Raw genomic sequence first — 7627 nt, 5'->3', positions numbered from 1 at the left:
AGAAAATCCAGAAGGTACATGATGTTTAATTTTATGCATCAACTTGACAGAGTCAAAAGATGCCCAGCTAGATGGCAAAATGGTTTTCTATGTGTGCATCTCTGTCGGTGTTTCTGGGAGAGATAGCATTTGAACTGATGAATGAGTAAAGCAAAGTGGCATCATCTAAGGAAGAATGGCAAATTCACTCTCTCTTCTTCAGCTGGGACATCCATCTTCTCCTGCTCTTGGACGTTGGTACTCTGTGTACCTGAGCCTTTGGGCCTGGACTAGAATTGCAACTGCTGATCTTCCTGGCCTTCTTGCAAGTGGAAGATCACTGGACTGCTCAGCCTATATAATCACATGGGCCAATCTCTCATAATATTTTTTTAAAAGATTTTATTTATTTGTTTGAGAGGTGGAGTTATAGACAGAGAGAGGGAGAGACAAAGAGGTCTTCCATCTGCTGGTTCACTCCCCAATTGGCTGCAGTGGCTGGAGCTGCGCCAATCAGAAGCCAGGAATCAGGAGCTTCCTTCGGGTCTTCCAGTCGGGTGCAGGGGCCCAAGGACTTGGGTCATCCTCCACTGCTTTCCCAGGTCACAGCAGAGAGCTGAATCAGAAGTAGAGCAGCCAGGACTCAAACTGGTGCCCATATGGGATGCTGGCACTGCAGGGTTGCAGCTTTACCCACTATGCCAGAGCACAAGCCCCTGCACGGATTTTGAAAAAAATGTCTTTACTAAAATAAATTTGTCTTTTCATTCCATTTTTTCCACAAATTTTTTGAAGTTTTCTCGTACAGGTATTGAACCATAATATTTACAAAGCATGTTTTATATCCAAAAGTCATAACATGCTCGTAATGGACTTCTGGTCTACCATGGAAGCGAGATAATTAATGTGATGAGAAAAAATACATATATAATCCATGCTGTGGCTAAAATACACAGGCTGTGACAAGAAGAACAGAGGCAGAAAGAGCATTAAAGCAGACTGGCTCACCAGGAAGCCTGAGGTGACTTTGAAGGAGGCCAAGATGTTAACCACATGAACCATGTGGTTAACATGAAGGAGATGGAAAGAGAATTTAAGGAACGGCCTGCACTGTCAGTGGCAGATTAACCCATTATGCCACAGTGCCAGCATCCCCTATGGGAGCTGATTCGAATCCTAGTTGCTCCACTTCTGATCCAGCTCCCTGCTAATGCACCTGCGCGAGCAGTGGAAGATGGTCCAAGTGCTTGGGCCCCTATGCTCAACTGGGAGACCTGGGCTCCTGGTTTTGGTCACTGCAGCCATTTGGGAAGCGAACTAGCAGATGGAAAGCTTCTCCCTCTCTGGCCCTGCCTCCCCTTCCTTGTAACTCTGCTTTTCAAATAAATCTTTTAAAAGAGAGAGAGAGAGTTTAAAGAGTGATAAACACACGTGGAAAGTGATAAAGACATGGAGAGGAAGAGATTTTCCAGAAAATCCAGGTATGATTTGTGCTGGGGAGGAGCAGGACTTGGATCTGAAGATACAGTGCAGAACCTGGCCAGAAAGCACCCTTCCTACCATGCTCTGGAGTTGGACTTGATATGAAGTTTGCAGGAAGCCACAGAAGGATTTAAATTGGGCTCAGTCAAGATCAGATTTGCATTTTTAAAACAATTTTATTTCTACTGTGAGAGCTGATTTAACTTGATCAGGGAAATTGCGGCAACGATCTAGTCAATAAATGAGGCCATGAAAATTGGTAGGAAGCAATGGATTTTAGAAAATTTTGGAAATTTCCATCAACAGAATTTGGTGAACACTTTGTGAAACTCACCAAGTTTAATGATAAGAAGAGATGAGCCTAGGATGACTCCAAGCTTCTGGCTAAAGCAGTTAGGAAAAACTTAAGACAAGGGAATCTAACATGTATTATGTATTTTGCATGACCTTGCTTAATCTTCATAACAACCTCATGATAAAGGTACAATTATCTCAGTTTTAGAGGAAAGTTGGAGTCAGGTAATTTTTCAGAAGAGCATACAGGGTGGCAAAGAGAGGATTTAGAGCCTGGTATGTCTAACCACCTTATCTATCAGGCAATAATACCATACCTCTTGGGTGGATGTGTCCTGTTACTAACTGAGACTGCAAAGTTCTAAAAAGCAGCAGATTTTGGAGGCAACTCAATATGGCAAGTTTGAAGAAAGAGGAACACCCGTGGGTCAAGAGATAAACAATGAATGTTAACCCCGGAGACTGAGTGAGTGATCAATATTGACAACTCCTGAACAGAGAAGATATTGACTGACAAGTATTTATTGGATTTGGTGACAAGAATCCTGATGGATTGTAACTTTGGGAAGAATAATTTTAAGGCAGTAGCAGGGACAAAAACATATTGTGATGGTTAAAAAATTATTATGTAGAAAAAGCTAAATCCAACTTGAAATTGTCAATAGGTGCTGAGGCCATGGAAAAGAGTGAGTTATTTCCAGTGAGTGAGATACTCAGGAAGGGTGTTTACTAGACAGCCTTGGGAAAGCATAATTTTATGGCACCTTGGCCCCTAGATAAGATCTTGATAACAACCTTAAAGGAAATGTGGGAAGTTTGTTGGTTCTGTAGAAATGAGGAACTCCAAATTTGTTCAATGTATTGAATTTAGCCCAAGGAGCTATCCACAGATGTGAACCCTAAAAACTGTCTCTTCAATTCTTACACACTTTATACTCCACGAATCCCAGGGAAAAAAACATGTTCCCAAAACACAGGTGAAGAAAATCAAAATGAAATGCTAATTAGATGAAGAAGGAAATGCATGTAGTTGCACGTGCATGTATATGGTTATTTCTACACATAAGCATATCCATAAACGTTTAGCACACAGATGAGAATGTAACAAGTAAGTATCACTTCAACATTTCAAGCCTCCTAATGTTGTTTGGGTTCCCAGGCTTTGAGTTTTCCAAACTCTGCCCAATCTAAAAACAGATGCACACAAAGAAATAAAAATTGTGTGATTAACAATATTCCTTTTGGTTTTGCTATTCCCTATGAATGGATTGCTTAAAGTAACAAAACTCAAAATGGCTTATCTTCAAACCACATATATTTCAAATAGATTTACAAATGGGAATAACAACCTTATCTGTGAAAAACTCCTCACACTATGAAGAATGTAATAGTTGTCAAAATTGCAGTGTCTTGTTCGGAAATTGAACTATTGAAATTTTAATAGCTGTTTCCTAAAATGGTTATTGGTAACATATCTTAAAATGTTCCCAGTTTTAAATATTTCTATTTGGTCACTTGAAGTAAGTGGTTTTCACCTCATTTTAACAGTTCTGAGAGTTTTAAAATGCAATTTCTTAGATTTTGCTTCAAGCACATAAAGTATTGCCAATTGAGTCACACATTTTGTGGCTTGTTTTATGACAAAGAAACTGTACCAAATAACAGTATAAAGCTGGCAAGAAAATATTTTCTTAAAGATTTATCTGTTTAGGCCGGTGCCGCAGCTTAATAGGCTAATCCTCCGCCTGTGGCGCCGACACCCTGGGTTCTAGTCACGGTCTGGGCACCAGATTCTGTCCCGGTTGCCCCTCTTCCAGGCCAGCTCTCTGCTGTGGCCAGGGAGTGCAGTGGAGGATGGCCCAAGTGTTTGGGCCCTGCACCCCATGGGAGAACAGGAGAAGCACCTGACTCCTGCCTTCGCATCAGCGCGGTGCGCCGGCCGCAGCGCCCCAGCTGCGGCGGCCATTGGAGGGTGAACCATGGGCAAAGGAAGACCTTTCTCTCTGTCTCTCTGTCTTACTGTCCACTCTGCCTGTCAAAAAAAAAAAAAGATTTATCTGTTTATTTGAAAACCAGAGTCATAGAAAGGGAGAGACAGAGAGACCAAGATCTTCTACCTACCGGTTCACTCCTCAAGTGACTGCAATGGTCAGAGGTCAGCCAGGATGAAGCCAGGAGCCAGGAATTTCATCTGGGTCTCTCAGGTGGATGGCAGGGCCCAAGCACGGGGACCATCTTCCGTTGGCAGGGAGCTATATCAGAAGTGGAGCAGTCGGGACATGAACCAGAGCCAATATGGAATGCCAGCACCACAGGCAGTGACTTTACCAACTATGCCACAATGCTGGCCCCAAAATATTTTAAAAGTAGCAATATTTTTGTAGGAGAACAAAGTCTAATTAAACTGAGCAAAATGTGTTCTATTTTTTCTGACATTTTTGGTGTTCTAGTGATGATGTACAACTTTGAGTCAGGCACATGACAGAACTATTAATTCCATGTAATGTGTGCAGAGCATAAATGTCCTGATTGATTTATTAATGACCTTTTAAAATGATAGGTAGAATTAATACAAAGATAATAAACAGGAAAGATATTGAAACAGTTTTCTTGGTTTCAATTCTTACTTCAGTGTTAGTATTAAAACACACACTCGTTTTGTTCTCAAAGAGGTTAAGCTAGCTTGTCGATCTTTTTTTTTATTGAAGATTTATTTATTTATTTGCAAGCTAAAGTGAGAGAGAGAGAGAATAGGAGAGATCTTCCATCACTGGTCACTCCCCAAATGGCCACAACAACCAGGTTTGGGCCACTCTGAAACCAGAACCTGGGAATCCCATTAGGGTCTCCCACATGGGTGGCAGTGGCCCAAGCATTTCTGATGCCTTTCCAGGTGCAGTAACAGGAAGCTGGATTGGAAGCCTAGCAGTCAGGACTTGAATCGGCACTCTGATATGAGATGGTAGTGTCACAAGCAGTGGCTTAGCCTACTGTGCCACAATGCCAACATCTGTCACCTTTTCTTGAACTCCCAAAGGTAAAATATTTCCTATCACAGGATTCCAGGCATATCTCATGTTATTTTTGTTGTATTTAATTTTAGCCTATCTTGAAAAGATGCCTAAACCCCATAATGGGATACCCTCAAGAAAATTTGCCAGACCTGCTTACTGGATCTCAGCGAGCCCTGTCACCTCCGAGAGCTTGCAGGAGAGCTGAGAAGTGAGTGTCTTTTACCTTGCCACCTTTACGTTCTCTTGTGCATGTTTGTTCCTCCAGAGAGCCATCTTCACCGACCTCAGCAGGGGCTGTGAACATCCTCCCAACAAGGTCTTGCTGTGTTGTGAGGAGTCAGTAACTCTTCTGCTCCCAGAGTCAGCAAAGGTGACAACTCTTCCAGACCCTGCGTTGTCACCCTTTAACTCCCCCGTGGTGAGAACCCTGGGAGAGACTGATTCAGGAGCGTTCACAGAGCCAAATCATGCACTGCATAGCTTGGCCTTGGCATCAAAGCCCTACTGTCTGAACAGCTCTTTAATCCTCAGCTGCCTCGGGCTTAAGGAGATCTGCCACAGACCCGCACTCCATACCTCACTCCCAGGGAGTGGTGCAGCCCCCGCCCAGAGGCAGCAAGAAGAACATGGCTTTCCCAGGAGCCTTGGGTCCCACAAGCACCCGCCGTGGGGAGGGACTTTTCCTTCCTGTAAACATGATTACTTTTCAAACTTCTTAACTCTTTATTCTCCTAAATTTCTGAGAATTTTTCTAACCATTTATATTTCTTTGCTTTTTCAGAAGTAGTTGAGGAGGCTCCTTTGTATATTCACAAATATGGGGCCCCCGGATACCTAATTAGGATTTTGAGGATTGCACATAAGGAAATAACTGGAAGTGACCTTTCACCAGATAAGAGGTGTGTCTAAAAAACAACAAAACAAAACAAAATTTAAAAAAGAGGTGTATCTTTAAATTTTGTTCCGCTTTGTCACTTTCCAAGTTTCTAGGAGACACAGGGGTTGTGGCCATAACTGCATGGAGACAAGAAAGAAGTTCATTTGAATCAGAATAAATAGCCAGATCAGTTTCCAAGGGAGGCAGTATAGCCAACATGTTTTTCAAATATCATTGACCTTCTGTACCTGAGGAATAGCTTTCCTTTTCCAGTTTCCGCTGAGTCTCCAATGAACAGAGCAGGGCTTCTTCCTTCTGTGTTTAGACTATCCGGCACACCTGCCCGTGCGAGTCTTTCCAGAGCATCAGGCTTTACCTGCAGCTTCTTTTCTGGCCCTGACACAGAGAGCCACATTGCAAGGGACTGGAGTTTCCTTACCCTTGTAATAAACTTATTTCCAACTGTTCTTTTGTTTAATCATTTTACCTCTGACTATCTGTGCTTCCTGATCACACCCTAACCTAACTGTAGGATGTACTATCATTCAGGTTCATAATCTAATCACTCCCCAGTTTGCATACTGTGATTACTCAGTCTTGGAAGAAGTGTCTAGAACACATTAACAAAGCACCAAGTGACAAGATCCCTGCCTGAGGAGCTTCCAATCTAGGTCACACACAAGCAAAGCAGAGCCGCAGAGAACTAAGATGAGCAGTGGAGAGATGTTTTAGAAGAGAGACTACCAGACATGTAAACTGCAGTTATCTTTTCTTTCAATCATATGAAAATAAAGCATGATATATATATATATATATATATAAATACACACACACAAAAAGGAAAAATATTCCCCAATGCTGATACTAGGATAAAAACTAAGAGATAAAATACATCAAGTTGGATTCCAGGTTGTGCAGAGCCTAAATGAGAACAAAGTCACTGAACTCAATTTAGAGAAACAAGGAACTAAAAAAGCATGTCATGAAGAAGAGTGAGATGATCTTATCTGGGGCATGCGGGCCGAGTGATGGGGTGCTTGGACACAGAGTTTTAGATAAATTTGGTGTAAATATTTAGAAGTTGGAAATTCACTGGTCAAATGGCATAAAACTCATTTTATTTCATTGTATAATATAATTTTTGATAATTTTTATATTATTCGCGCTCATAGATTGTGGCATATATATATACACAAATATATGGTAACATGGCAAATGAATAAGAAAACACTAATGAAATAAAAATCATCATCAGATTTTATACAGTTATAGCTTGTCAACTGTACAAATTCCTAGGTCAATTAGAAAATATTTCCTTATTTTTTTCTATTTTTGAAATGATTTTAGAATTGTTCTGTGCCAGATAGAACATCGTTTACCTTAGAAAGCCAGCTTAATTTTTCTTTTTGTTTTATGGATGAGAACTTTAGATTTTGGCACTTGCTTTCTTCTTCCTTTTTTTTTTTTTTTTTAGTTTCAATTATTCCACAGTGAAGTTGGCAGGCAAACTAAGCAGAGGGTTTATAAACACAGATAAAGTGCAGTAGAGTAAATAACACGCCATACAGACACCCAGCAATTTACCTGCTACAATCCAGGCTAGGCATTTAAAAGCTGGTGTTGCGCCCAAGCTAAGAGCTGCCTGGCTGTGTGTGTTTAAGGTGGAGCTGAAAGGGCTGGGATCAGGTGGGACCAGGACTCCCTGTGGATGGGAAAACTGCTCATTAGCCTCTGCCCCTCCCCTGCACAGAATCTGAGCCAGGTAGAGAGTTACATTTTTCTAGCCTTTTCTTGGTAGGGTGAGGAATGTGCTTCCAAGCAAGTTTCCTCTGGCCACTGCAGAGAGCTGCCAAGGACTGCCTGTGTCCTTTCAGTGCCTCGGAAACCAATACTCTGGCTACTTCCTGGTAGGAAATTTTCAGCATTAATTGTTACGCCTACAGGAGATCTGAACAATGGTTAAGTCCCTCTAATAGAAATG

The 7627-nt window shown here is 41.7% G+C and overlaps 1 long non-coding RNA gene across 1 annotated transcript; it reads right to left on the bottom strand.

Moving 5' to 3' along the window:
- Window positions 1–379: 379 nt before the first annotated feature.
- On the bottom strand, window positions 380–5422 carry LOC138849612 (uncharacterized). Its single transcript, XR_011388578.1, has 3 exons — window positions 4993–5422; window positions 3877–4007; window positions 380–695 (listed from the first exon to the last, which is right to left on the bottom strand). It is a non-coding gene; the product is annotated as an uncharacterized lncRNA (long non-coding RNA).
- Between the last annotated feature and the right edge of the window lie 2205 nt (window positions 5423–7627).

The sequence above is a fragment of the Oryctolagus cuniculus genome, chromosome 5 (genome assembly GCF_964237555.1).
Source record: "Oryctolagus cuniculus chromosome 5, mOryCun1.1, whole genome shotgun sequence".
NCBI lineage: Eukaryota > Metazoa > Chordata > Mammalia > Lagomorpha > Leporidae > Oryctolagus > Oryctolagus cuniculus.
This window is presented reverse-complemented; position numbering and strand designations above follow the sequence as displayed.